The sequence below is a fragment of the Peromyscus maniculatus genome, chromosome 13, assembly GCF_049852395.1.
Source record: "Peromyscus maniculatus bairdii isolate BWxNUB_F1_BW_parent chromosome 13, HU_Pman_BW_mat_3.1, whole genome shotgun sequence".
In the NCBI taxonomy this organism is placed as follows: Eukaryota; Metazoa; Chordata; class Mammalia; order Rodentia; family Cricetidae; genus Peromyscus; species Peromyscus maniculatus.
Window position 1 is genome coordinate 48,077,695 of NC_134864.1, and position 15,075 is coordinate 48,092,769.

The 15,075-nt window shown below is 38.2% G+C and overlaps 1 protein-coding gene across 32 annotated transcripts in view; it reads right to left on the reverse strand.

Moving 5' to 3' along the window:
* Positions 1 to 15,075, reverse strand: part of Map2 (microtubule associated protein 2) — a 280,850-nt gene that overhangs the window by 97,626 nt on the left and 168,149 nt on the right. The gene's annotated exons all lie outside the window — the stretch shown is intronic.

The following is a 15,075-nucleotide window of genomic DNA, read 5'->3' on the forward strand; positions in this document are numbered from 1 at the left end:
AGCTTTTCCAGACTGGGTTTCTAAAGCCACATGTTTATGCATTTCCACCAGGACTGATGTATGTTCATCCCAATAGATACACCCCATCCAATTGTCAAGAACGATGATATGTTATTGTTAAAAAATTCGGGACCTTAATGGATAGCCTCTACATGTCTTTAGAATCCAGAAGGAAATTCAAACAGAAAATATGGATGGACTGGTTCTTCTTTTGTCTAGTCGGGAATTTTTTGTTTAAAATATGATGCTAGAGATCAGAGATAGGGACTTAGGCATGTTAGATGAATGTTCTACCTTTGACATATGAACCCAGCCATTTTCTGGATCTTTAAACAATAAATTCACATAAATAGCGGAGGAGATAAGACTTTGACTCAAAGCAACAAATACTGATTGCATTTGTTGTTTCTTTTATATTTGCTCATTTGATCTGTGAACACTCACAGTGAGTAACTTCAAGTATGATGGATACTTAACATCTAAATAACCATAACGAAAGTTTCACAGCCAAAAAGACATATGGCAGAATTTCCCATTCCTTGTAATAATTTAGTAATTATTTTAGCAAGAATGATTGCTGAAATTTTGCACGTAGTTTTTTATTCCTTTCAAGAAATATCCTGATTGATGAAAGCTGTGTGCAAAGATTTTAGCAAACATTCTTGCACATCTATCTATCTATCTATCTATCTATCTATCTATCTATCTATCTATCTATCTATCCATCTTTCATCTACCATTCCATCTATGACAGACTCTCTGGAAGGAGAAATTCATGCAGAGAAGTATGTATAATAACTTAAGATCACTTAAAAATTGAATTATAAGCAAATGAAAATTTCTAATTGGTTTAAGTTCTGTTTGTTTTAGTTTGTTTTTCTTTTTTAAATAGGCTCCCTCTATATAGCCCTGGCTGCCTGGCTTTCCTAGAATTCACTATGTAGGGGCTGGTCTCAAATCAGATGTGCCTACTTCTGCCTCCAGAGTGCTGGGATTAAAGGAGTACAGCACCATTCCCAGCCTCTTGATTGGTTTTAGAACAACAAAAACATCATCATCATCATCATCAACAACAACAACAACAACAACAAAAAGGTAGCACAAAGCTCAGGACACTGTTCAGATAAGAGGGCCTTCTAGTCTTTACCATATGAGTGTTAAACAAAATATCATACTTTTTATCTTTAAATTCAAGATTTTTTAATGTCTGAAAGTGCTATTTTTGTATGTTGCCCTTACTTTCTAATAAGAACACATACATGTGTGTAAATGTTAAAGTACATAATATGAGTGAGTGTGTGTGTGTGCACGCGCATGCCTGTCTTTTACTCTTGTAACAAGGAGACAAAAAGAAATCTCCAGAGCAAAGTTCAGCACATTGCAGTTCAGGGGACAGCTGCATCCTCCTGCTATCTCTTGTCCCAAGCGCAGTGTTGCTGGTACCTAGCCATTCCCATTCATTTCCAGGTGGACAAGGGCTGCTTTCATGCTGCAATGCCAGAGCTAAGCAGGTCCGAGGGACACAAGCTCACATTGTTTACCATTTGGGCCCCTGCGTTGTTGCAACAGCAAACAGAAAACGGCACATTCACAATATCAGCAACATTAGCCTCGGCAAAGGCTATCCTCCTAGTCCTTCCAAAACTGAACTCAGCAGTTACACATGAAAATAAAATTTCAGTTCTAAACATATAAAGGGACAACTTTATCCCAAAAGAAATGGGTAATTATTGGTCAAAGGGTGAAGAAGGGATGATTGGGAAACTCAGTGCCCCCAGTCATGAAAATAATACTCTGTATTTATAATTTTCACTTGTGTTGGCGTTTTATTACACAAAAGAAAATGACTGCCCCCTCTTTTTTTATAGACTTCATTTCCTGTGAGGTATGTAAATGCCACTGGGATTTATTTTTAAAAAGCAACTTATGAACTATTCCATAAGGGACATCAAATTGAATGGCCAATTTTCAGTTAGTCTCCTACAGATACAACTGTCAGCTTTTATACCACAGTCAAAGGATAAAATTAACACAACTTTTGTCATGGATATTTGTCAGTTTTAACATCAGATACATCCATAGGGTGGAATGTACACCAATACTAGCAGGCACTTGTCGACTCTCATTTGCCAGTGTTTGGAGGGCTTCATACATATGAATTAATTCATTCTTCACCATCTCCCTTTGGTTATTATATCCCCAGTTTATAGATGGGAAAACAGGCCAAGATAGCTGAAGTGTCCATTCCAGGAATGCACTTAGAAAGTGGCTAAGCCTTCACGGCAAACCAGGTCTTAACAGGCACAGGAGAGTGACTTTAGGACTTCATCTCCAGCTTGTGGTTCTTCCAAGACGTGCAATTCCACCGACGGCAGCTTTCGGACTAGAAATACTGAGAGCATCGACTGTTCGGGATATTCAGCTTCTCGGACAGACTGAAATCGACTCTGCCGCAGCTCTGCCTCTTTTGTGCACCGTTGTTTCTGCTGTATTTGCTTCTGTTACTTTGCATGTCACAGACACGAGAGCATGCATGTCTGGAGGGTTCATATACATACACATGAGTCTGTCCATGTGTACACAAGAGCATGGTGGCTAGTGGTCCACATGCCTTTCTGCATTGCTCTGGAGTACATTTTTTTTTTTTTTTTTTTTTTTTTTTTTTTTTTTTTTTGGTTTGGTTTTTCGAGACAGGGTTTCTCTGTGTAGCTTTGCGCCTTTCCTGGAACTCACTTGGTAGCCCAGGCTGGCCTTGAACTCACAGAGATCCGCCTGGCTCTGCCTCCCGAGTGCTGGGATTAAAGGCGTGCGCCACCACCGCCCAGCACATTTTTGTTTTTAAAACAGGGTCTTTCACTAAATCTGGTGCTCACTGATTGAGCAAGACTTGCTGACAGAAAGCCCTAAGGATCCTCTTGTATTGACACACCTAGTGGTGTAGTTTGGATGATAAATGCCCCTATACAAATTTGAACACTTAGATCCCAGCTGATAGTACTGTTTGTGGAGATTATGGAAACTTTAGGAAGCCTTGCTGGAGGAAGGGCCCTGGGGTAGGCAATGAGCGTTTATAGACTAATCCCGCTTCTCTTTCTTCTTCTTCTTTTCTTCTTCTTGTTCTTCTTCTCCTCCTCCTCCTTCTCTCTTCATATATATGGAGACTATAATATGTATTTGTATATATATTTGCTTCCTGTGAGTAGATGAAAATGTTGGGATCATTCAGCTTCAGGCCGCTGATACTATGCCTTCTTTACTTGTTGCTAAACCTTCCTTGCCATAATGGATTTAATTTTTCCATCAGAAAAAAAAATAAACCCCTTTCTTCATTACGTTGCCTATTTTATCCCATCAAAAGAAGAGTGACTCATATGCCTGTCTTCTTACATGGTGCTTGGGATTGAACTCAGCTCCACAAGCTTTTGGGATAAACACTGACCCAGTTCAGCCACGTCTTCAGGCTTATTAATGTTTGAATGTATGTCATGTATAACATTGAAATCAGAATGAGAAATTAGATTATTGTGAAACAGTAATGCCAAGGTGAGATTTTCCTCAAAGATGTGTCTCATAATAAAATCTTCCCTGTTGAACTAGGTTGTTCTCCTCATTTACCTTCAAAACACATTCTGCTGTAAGTGTCATTTAGTTATTTAATTTTCTGTTTTGATGAACTTTCTCAAAAAAGCAAAACAGAGGTGGTTGAAGTTGCTGGAGAATGAAGTGTGGGTGCTGAAAACTTGTTGTAATTACAATCGCTGGCATTAGACTATTCTGTCAGCTCCAAATGAACAACAGCACTGTTTCCCACCCATTTATCAATCTTCTTTCTTATGTGGTTTTCAACAGTTCATGAAACTCAATGTACCTGTCAAAAATCTAAAGATTTTAGCTACTGAGGACTGGACTGCTGATCTACTAGGGGAAAACTCTAGTATATCGAGTAGTTTTTAAATAGACAAGCAGCTGTCAACGTTGTCATGCAGTTTAACAAGCTAGTAAACCATTATACTCCCTAATATGCTTAAAATCACTTATTATCTATATATTTGTAAATACAAGAAAGTATGCTGAACCAAAGTCATCGACGGTTGAGAATATCTCTCTTGGGGTTACTGTGAAAGTTGTTTTTCAAAGATTATGTTTATTTCAAACAGAATATATATCAAATATATACTTGGAAGAAATAAGAACTGTTAACAAAATCCTATTCACAAAGCATCCGGTCCTCATCTGAGCAGAGAATCAGGACACAGTGGCTAATAAGCACTGTGTCATTTTATCCTCAAACCTGACTCTGGAGGCTACATCTAAAGCTGTGTTAAGCTGCCTTAGGAGAGGTGCTTTACATTTGTTCAAAGTATCTCGACATAATATTGTACAAGGTAAAGTATCAAGGATTGGATTAGTGGGGAAAGCTCATCTTGACTCTCTGAGGGTTTATAGAATTAAGGTTTATATTCAGTTCACACAAACTCTGATGGATAGAGAAATCTTCCAGTTACTCCTTTTTCATGCACTGACCAAGATATCTGGCTACACTTTTTTTTCTTGTGACCCACAGGCTTTTGAAAGTACGCAAGAAGGTCAAGAAGGTATCTGGGGAGTGGAGCACAGGTTCCAGTATTTCAGTGAGGAAAAGAATATACACGTCACCACCTTCTCACAATTGAGTGGGCAGAACATGGCTCTCCTTATAAGCGAGCAGTTGAGGATACTTTGAGCAGTAGACATCTCATTTCCCAGAGCTAATGAAGCATCATGATGGTCCAGTAGTTACTGTCAGTGCCCTCTATTCCTGTAAAGGGTTGGTATGCAATGATAACACTCCATAAAGTAAACTTAAAAACCTATAAATTCCCTAAATGGCTAACAGAATCAGAGTTGGACTGTGTGTGTGTGTGTGTGTGTGTGTGTGTGTGTGTGTGTGTGTGTGTACAATATAATGCGAATTGATATTGTGATATAAAGTACCTTGAGCAGAAATGAGGCACACATGTAAGTAATTTGCTTATTTCTATACTTCATTGCAATTTTCTGCCTAGCATTAGGAATATATCTGAAGAAATATAACACTTCTTTACTTGAAAGAAAGCCATCTGTTCATTTGTTTCTAATTTTCATATGGGTATCAGATATTTTATTTTATTTATTGTTTTTAAAGATAAATTATGATATATAAATATATATATATATATATATATATATATATATAACAAATAACTGAAATATATATTGTTAAGCGGCTAAATGAAGCATCTACTCAGGGTTTTTTCTTTTTTGGCATATAATACATTATTGTTAACTAAACTTAGCATGTTGCTCAATAAATCCTTGAACTCTTCTCTCCTATCTAACTAAAATTTTGTGGTCATTTTTTCAAGGTCTCAGTACCTTCCCTGCTATCACCCTAGTCCCTTGTAATCACATCTTGTAACATGAATGTTAAAAGGTCTTATTAATTAAAAAAAAAAAAAACTGGAGCAAGATACTGGGGTGAAAGCTGAAAAATTAGAGAAACAGAACAAGCCAGCCACATTCTTACCTCTATGAAATCCTGAGCCTCAAGAGAGCGAGTTCCTGTTTCCTCACACTTATATACCTTTCTGTGTCCTGCCATATTACTTCCTGGGATTAAGAGCATGTGTCACTACTACCTGGATCTGTTTCTCTCGTGTAGCCTGGTGTGGCCTTGAACTCACAGAGATCCAGATGGACCTCTCCCTACTGGGTGATAAGATTAAAGGTGTGTGCCACCACTGCCTGACCTCTATGTCTAATTTAGTAGTTGGCTCTGTCCTCTGATCCCCAGAGAAGCTTTATTGGAGTACACAATATATCACCACAACAGCTCTCTACAATGCTTCCATGAGATCTACAGTTTTAGATTCTGAGTAAGATCATTTTTTTTTCAATCTGGCTTCATTTTCTTTAACATAACATTCCTCAGGTTTATCCATGTTGTCAAAAAGAATGGAATCTCATTTTTATGCGTAGAGAGAATTCCATTGTGTATGTATATTTTAGTTCCTTTATTCATCCTCTGATGGACATAGGTGGATTTTATATCTTGACTGTTGCATACAGTCCTGCAATAGACACATCAGTGAGACTCTTCAGTGGACTGCTTTCATCTCCTTTTGTTATATATTTGGTAGTGCTAGAGTTGGGCCATAGGACAGTTTCTATTTTTTTTTTTTTAAGAATCCTCTACATTGTTTTCCATAATGGCTGCACTAGTTTATATCCCTACCAACAGTGCTAAAGAATCCCCCCCCCCTTTTTTTTCACATCCTCAATAATACTTGACACCTTTATCCTTTTGGTAATAGACAATACCCCTAACCTTTTAAAAAACATAAAATTAAGGAAAATAGACAGCATTCTGTGTTATAAGGAGAAATTGGGAAGAGGCTTAAAGAAGTGAAGCAGATCACATGTAACCATAAGACTTACCAGGTCAGGTTCCTATCTGAAGATTTTGCTCTCATCATGACAGCTCCTCTTTCAAAGGATACAACCTAGGTGAGCTTCAGAGGCTTCTGTACATAATCACATCTGCCTTCTTCAACTTTATTGCAAGTATCTACTGTCAAATTCATCACATCTCAGGCTAGCTCTTTTGTAGATCTACTAATTGCCCCCTTCCTTCCATCTTTATACATCTGTCATCTTCAGTAAAGTCCCTCTTCTTCCTTATTTTCAGTTAAGTGTTTTTCCTGTCTCTGCTACTCATTTTCTCACTCCCCTTTCTCTCTCCCTTCTCTTTTCCCCCCTTCCTTTTCTAGGTTTTCCAACTGAAGCTGATTTCTCTAAGAATATTCTCCAATAATCTCCAGGATAAATAGAATGTATCTATTCATTATGGTTTGGTTATAGAAACTCCTATTACACTTATTTTTTATTTCATTAGTACCAGCTGTTGTATATGAATATCCTCCAAATCAAAACATCCCATCCTTCATTGAAATGCCCTCATATAAATAGACTAGATACTGTTACTGTAATTCTTGTTTGATAACTGTTCCATTATATCTAATTTTACTATGTTAAAGTTAAAACCTTCCTTTTTGATTAGACAGAAAAGGAGGAGTGCTATGGTATATCTTTCTGTATGCTGTGAATATGTGTTGCTCTGATTGGTTGATGAATAAAGCTGCATTAGCCTATGGCAAGGCAGCTTAGAGGCAGGTGGAAATTCAAGCAGATAGACAGGAAAAGAAAGAAGAAGGCAGAGTGATGCTATCCTACCATCAAGGGGGCAACATGTAATGGCACACAGGTAAAGCCACAGAACACATTGCAACATATAGATTAATAGAAATGGGCTGAGTTTAGTTATAAGGGCTAGTTAGCAAAATGCTTGAGCCATAGGCCATATGTTTGTAAATAATATAAGCCTCTGTGTGTTTATTTGGGGCCAAGTGGCTGCAGGATGCGAGTGGGAGAGATTTGTTCTGACCCCAGGCTGGGCAGGACACAGGAAAACTTCTGACTACACACTAAGAGTCATGATGTTCTAAAATGAGGGCCATTAAGACTCACAAAGTAGAGCTGAACAGCTCTTGAATGGGACTTAAGTTCATTGTCTAGCACCCAAGTTGAGTGACTAACAACCATCTACAACTGTTGCTTGTGGTATTGTATTCCCTCAAATATTATGCATGCTGATAAACTTATCTGGGGTCAGAGACAGAGCAGCCACAATATTAAACATAAAGGATAGGCAGTGGTAGCACACGCCTTTAATCCTAGCATTTCAGAGGCAGAAATCCATGTGTTCAAGTATACAGACAGGCATGGTGACTCATCACGCCTTTAATCCCAGGGAGTGGTGGTAGAAAGCAGAAAGGTATATAAGGCATGAGGACCAGAAACTAGAAGCATTTGGCCTGGTTAGGTATTTGGCTGGTTAGGCATTTGGCTGGTTAAGCAATTGGCTGGTTAAGCTTTCAGGGTTCTAGCAGCACAGTTCAGCTGAGAGCCATTCGGATATGAGGACACAGAAGCTTCCAGTCTGAGGAAACAAGACCAGCTGAGAAGTTGGCCAGGGGAGGTTAGCTGTGGCTTGTTCTGTCTCTCTGACCATCCAGCATTTCACCCCAATACCTGGCTCAGATTTGATTTTATTAATCAGAACTTTTAAGATTCATGCTACAGTAGCTTCATGATATTGAACACCATCTTCTGGTCTTCATAAGCCCTTCACTCACATATGATACCCCCTCCCCAACACACATATGCACATAAACAAACAAACAACTGAGGAAATAACTCACAGGTTTCAGGAAGTCCATGAAATTTAAAAGATTTACAAAGCCCCCCTCTCTCTCCAGGGCGATATAAGCAGTAAAGACAGCTAAGGAGAAGATACCTCTTGCCCTGTTGAGTTTTTTGCAAGTCATTCAGTTAAGTTCAGGGTTCCACTTCTTCATGGGTCATCACCCTTTACCCATAGTGGGATGGACTGTTGGTGATGAAGTTCCCTTAGGGTGTCCATGTTCCTGTAAGTCACCCACACTTCTCTAAGTAATCCTAATAAACTTTTTGGTTTAACAAGTTAACTTTGGCAAGTCTTTGGTTCTCTATTTGAAGTGAGTAGATGTTTGTCCATGCTTTTTCAGGAATAGTGTTGTACAATAAGATACATTGTTAATTAAAGCTCCTTGAACCCAAAAGAAGCCTCTGCCCCATATGTTTTCCCCATTTGATTTCATTCTTAGAGACCACTAGTATCTGAAGTATATGCATTAGTTTTCATAGAAATTGAATTAAAAAGAAATACATATGAAGGTTCAAAATATTAAGCCGTATGCACACACAGTGCACTTCAAATAATGCAGACATATCATCATTTTGTCTCTCATGATGTATTACTTTGTATCTTGGACTGAATCACATCCAGGTCAGTATTTTTACATTGAAATCCTCACCTCCAATGTGAACTGGAGATGCAGCCTTTCAGGGAGGTAATTAAAGCTACCTGAGATGGTAGGGTGGAGTTTCATCTAGACAAGAACACCAGGACACCATAGTTCATTCTTTTCATCCACAAGAACATGGAAACATATACTGTCATATTGACTAAACTTTAGGGTTTTCTCTGAGCCCCTTCTGAGCCAGTCCTTGATGTTAACTCTGTCCTTATAAACTGAGCATCAGTCACTTTAGAGAGAATTCCCCAATCTTGCATATCTGACTGTCACCCATGCTGCATCCACTCCTCCTGTCCCACATCTGATGTTTACTCAACTCAATTAAGAAAACTTAATAAGAATCTCTTGCTCTTGGTGTATCCTCGAGATTCACTTCTTCATTTTTGCCTGTAAAGCTCCAACTGCCTTTGTCCATTTGGTAGTTGAGCCTATCTTTCTTTTTCTAGTATTTCTTTCATTTTTTGAGATTATTATATAATTACACCATTTTTCCTCTTCCCTTTACTCCCTCCAAACCTTCTCATAAACCCTCCTTGCTCTCTTTTAAATTTATGGCCTCTTTTTACATTAATTGCTGAATGCATATATGTACATGTATGTACATGCATAGTCCCAAATACCACCCTGATTAGTTTGTGTAATGTTACCTGTATGGATGTTTTCAGGGATGACCATTTGGTATTGGATAACCAATTGTTGTGATCTTCCCTGGGAAAGACTATTTGAGACCACTTCTATCTGTGAAATATATATATTAGTTTTCATGGTAATTAAATTGAAAATGAATACATATATAGGATTAAAATATTAAGCCATACAAGCATATGATGCATTTTAGTTTTTCATATATATATATGTATGTATGTAAAATAGTTTTGTTTTCATTTTACATACCAATCCAATTTCCCCCTCCCTCCTCCTTTCCTGCCTAACATGATGCATTTTAAATAATGCTGACATTTTATCAATTTGTTTCTGATGATGCATTACTTTTGCTCTCAGATTTCCTGAGTTGCCTGTTGTTCTTTGTGTAGGTTTGAGGCCTCAGTCTTTTCTTCATCCACTTTAGCATGATTATTGGTGTTGTCTTTGTTTAGGTCATGTTTAGGCAGCCATGTTGCACAGGCTTTATGGGTGAACCATTTAACATCACTAGAAGACATAATCTCACAGCAAAGTCCCTGGTCCTCTGGATCTTACAATCTTTCTGCCCACTCTTCCACAATGTTCCCTGAGCCTTAAGTGCTGGAGTTGTTATGTAGACATATCCATTGTCACTAGGCACCACACCTCTGCATTTTGATTGGCTGTGGTTTTCTTAACTAACTCTGTTCTTTGTAAAGGGGGGAGGTCCTAATTGGGGAGAGAAAGGGTGATAAATAAATAAGAAGGAAAGAGGAGGGTAAAATAATAGTAAGAACGTCTGAAAAAGTCATAAGGAATCATATTATTAACTATGCCTAAAAAACCCTATAAAACATGTAAGTCTGTATATAATTATACATATTTAGTTTAAAAGAAAAATTCTCATTTGGGCTGACAGCACTCTCTTCAAGAGCTAAAGACCATTTAACAAAAACCTCCAACACCAGGCATCAGAAGTCTTCTTTTGAGTTGTTGGTCAGGATTATTCCAGAGACTTCCAAAACACTAAAGGCTATTGCTAAATGCCCTGGTTGACTCCAGAGGTAGAAGATAAGTACCTATTGACATGCACTTCAGATGTAGGGTCCAAAGGACCCTGAGTTGGAACCGACCTGAATACCTTCCCCTGAGTATTAGATTTCATGATGCTAGTAGTGCCGTGCACTCTTCCAAGGGAGCAAAGTAAGCAACAGTACTAACCAGCTATGATACCTACAAACAACAGTAATGAACAACATGGCATAATAACCCAAGGATGCAATAATGGCATGCAATACCTTGGTAGTAACCAAAAGCTCTCTAATTGGACTTAAGACCCACCCAAAAAGAAGAAAATCATACCTGGCTCCAGACACTAGCCAACTACACAAGGTAGTAAAGTCAAGGATCTTGGAGGAGAACTTGTAACTACCACCTTTGTCTTCATACTAACCTTCTTTTGATGAGAATAGGAGATAATAATTATCTCTGTAGTTTATGACAGAGGACCCCAAGAGTGAACAGTTTCTCTTTTCCTTGACTGAAAGTTGCCTATGTCATTGGTTCCTTTCTGCAGCTTTACCTTGCCATTGTCAAAAAAAAAAAAATACCAAAAGTATTTAAGCTAAAATGTCTCTGATTGTATGTGGGCCAGAGGCCAGGGATGCCAGAAACAGGTGCCCTTCACACAATCTCTTTACCCCTAAATGATCATCACTTACCTGGGAGCCATACATGAGGACATGACTGAAATTAAGAGGCACCTGGACACCTTGTGAATGGGTACTGGACTGAACAGTTCACTGTACCCTGCCTCCAATCCAGTAAAGCCTTATTAAGTTCAAGGCAGTGACCCTTCCATGATATACCATTCCCAGGGAACCCATATCTGCTATATGAGAACTCTGCCTTTTGTCTTGTTTGAAAACTCTATCATAAAATATTTATGTCTAAAACTCATCCTTTGTAGCACACGATTTTCATTCTTTGAATTAACAAGACAAATATCTGAAAAATACTAGCTCTGTGGAAGTTTTGTGTGATCATTTTGCATCTAAACTCTCGAGTTAATCTCACTAACACCAAAGGACCTACTATTCTCAATAATACACCAGACCAAGCTCTGGTCCAATGGGACCTGTGCCCAAAGAGCATGGTATATTCAGCAATAGGAAATTACTCTCTACCTCCAGGGAGCAACCAAAGGTAATAACAATAGCCTATAATATTTGGGGATTTTCTTAGACAACCCTACAAATAACACACAAGAGGCCTTTTTGTAACTGGTGTTGGGGAATTTGTCAGATAGTCTACTGCCCTTGAGGGGAGAATTGTTAGCTCAGATGGGAAACTTCTATTAAACTATGTATGTGTATTTCATAAACCAACTTATGTATGTTATAGGTATTTTAGGTAGATAGTTAATAGTATGATTTATGACTTTTTCCACACATCTTTATAGTTACTTTACCAACCTCCTTCTTTCCATATTTATCTTCTTCTGAGTTAACCCTAGATAAAGAACTATAGACAACTAAGAAATACTGAGATTGGAAAAAAAAGTCTTCCCCAGGGAAAAGCACACCAATTGGATACTACTAGTAAATGGACAGCTCTGAAAGCATACATATAAGTAACATTATACACACTGAACAAGTTGAATTTATATGCTTATGAATATATTATATATACATACACACATATATGTAACAACAATTAAAGAAAAAGGAATTTGAAGGAAAACAAAATGGAGTGTCCATGGGAGAGTCTGGAGGAAGGAAAGGGAAGGGGAAAATAATTATATTATAATCTCAAAAGAATAATATATAAAAAGACCCCCTGAAAATTTCCAGTATTAGCTCCTCTATAGCAAACCTAAATATCAGGAGAGTCTCCACAACAAATGAATCCCTGATTCTAAACTTTAGAGCAATGGTAAAATACTTTTCTACAGATTCAGTTGCCTATTCTGTGATAGTCATTCATGAGAGCCAGGGAAGAGGAATCCACATAGTAGATCATCACCATGAATGTATATGATTTATTTGTTCAATGTCTACCCCACTTTATTCCAGCTAATCTTTACACTGTAGGAAGGCAGATGCCAATATCTTTTGTATTTACTTTACTACACCCTATGTGGTAGAAAATGCTTGTTCAGTAACTGTTCAACAAATGAACAGTTAAAGTCTGTACCAAAAGATGTGCTTGGTGCAGGTTATCTTTGAATAAATGTATTCCTGTGTTATAAGCAATAGAATCTTTTTATGTGTGGCTTAATTCCCTGATTAATAAAGATCTAAGAATGGTAGTTTAATTTTCTTAATGGTTCTGAGTAGAAATTAAATTCAGTCTTTGAAATAAAAAGGCTTCAAACTGTGTTGAAACTTCAGCTTATCATGTGTACTAATTCAGGGTAGGTCTTCTAAATGTATAGATCCCCAGTGGTGTTGTAGTGACTAATGAGACTTCCCATTGAGCTATTGCAATGATGAAGCAAACACATGTAGTCAGAGGACTATTTTGAGAATTGTTGAACATTGTGAAGTATCAGCATCAGTCTTCAAGTGTTACATCATCACGGTTCAGCACTACTCTGCTCTCTGATAAAAAAACTGGCATTACTTTGAACAGAATCTAGGATACCTAGTATCCTCTGTTCAGGTGTGTCAGTGTTCTCTAAGTTTCAATGAAGCTTCTAGTTTTGCTTAGCACCCCAATGCCTTCTTAGATCTTTAAGACACAGAATGTCTTTTAGAAGGGTTTTTTTTTTTGCCAAAGAAAGGAGTCATTTCATTTACTGATAGCTCAGAGTTCACCTGCTGGGAGCCATCTGTCAATCTGTAGCAGCATAAGGGGATTTGATAGAGCAGACATTTGGCTAGACCAGAGCATCAGACAATTTTGAGGTCAATGTGAACAATCGAATTCCAGCTGTAGTATAAAGAAACTAGAATACAGTTGGCCAGCTGCTTCATGCTCTTCCTTTACAGAGTACTACATCTTTGACTGCATATCCTTTAGAAAGGCATGCTTAAAAATGGGAGGGGGAAGGGAGAGACTGTGCCTCACACCAAAGAGAAGATGGTACTGTAGTCATCCAACCAGAAAATTGAAATTCTGATAAATCAATTTTCATCCTGAAGAGCTTAAACCTCTAAGAGTGAATGGTACCATCAAGTCACTGAAGTCTGGAGGAAGAGTTTACAGTTTAGGCTTAGGTCAGGCTGTTTCAGGTACTTATATTACATGTTATTCAAGAGGCAGTGTGTGATAACTTAATTAAAACAGTGGAAAGGAAGTTGGCATTCCCCTTCCTTCTGTAACTCTAATCTGAAATATCTTCTTGCTTTCCCATGTTATTTTCTTAACAGTGGCAGCCAATATTTTTATTACTACAGAAATGGCCTGTGATACTCATTAGAAAAAAGGAGGACCTCTAGAGTGAAAATATTACTTACTGACTAAGACACTAAATCAACATAAAACCTAGTCATGAAACACATCTGACTCCCAAGTGTTCTGGAAATACTACAACAATATTCCCATATGCATTATATAATAATGCTCACAGCAGTAACCTTAGAAATATTAAAATGCACAAGGATGTATCAAGGTTCCTCCTTGAAGAAGGTGGGGATATGGATGAGGGGTGGAGACTTGGCATAGAGATGTTAGAAACAAACAAACAAAGACTGTGCCTCCCCATAAATAGAAGGCGGAGTAGGAGGTAGATTGTCTGCTGGGGAGCTCTTTTAGAATGTTTTTCACTCTCATTATTCTGTTCCGAGCGCTACAGTTCCCCTCCTTTGTGCTCTTTTCACAAGGGTGTTCTATTATTATGCTTTGTTTAATTGGCTTAGATTTAAGTAAATAGATGTCACTGAGATGAAGGGCAATGGGAGTACAGCAAGGGGGAGTATAGGCATTAACACAAGAGGCACAGAGGCAAAGGAGAGATAGGGACCACAGGGGGTATGGGCAGCCCTGGCTACCCAGGCAGCTTGTGTTCACAAAAGGCTTTAATCTAAAGCTCCTAGTAGCCACTTAATGTCTATAATCAAGCCACATGTGTCTCCAAAAATGTATGAAAATAAGATTAAAGTCTCAACTAAAAAGCAACAGCCAGTGAGCCAATGAGACTATAAAGATGCCAGCTGCTCTAATGACTGTTGTTCCCAAGGAGTACTGCTAGCACTGATGACTCCTTGCTTGGGTGCCCCTGGGACCACACCAACCACCTTTGGTTATTTGTAGGCCTAGGAGTCTAATTCAGTAATAGGTTTTTAACCTCACACTCTTTGAATGGTTTTTAGAGCCTCCTCTAAACCAGTGGTTAGGCAAAAACTTTGAAATGTATTGTCTTTTTAAAACTGTAGGCCTGAAGAGCTTACATTACAGTTTTGTAAAGCTCCATTTTGAGTGTGAGTGGCTTATCTGGTCTCCACCACCCACGCTTGACATCTCCCATCTTATCTAGAGGCCTTGAAGGTCAGAAGCCTTCTTCACTCAGTGG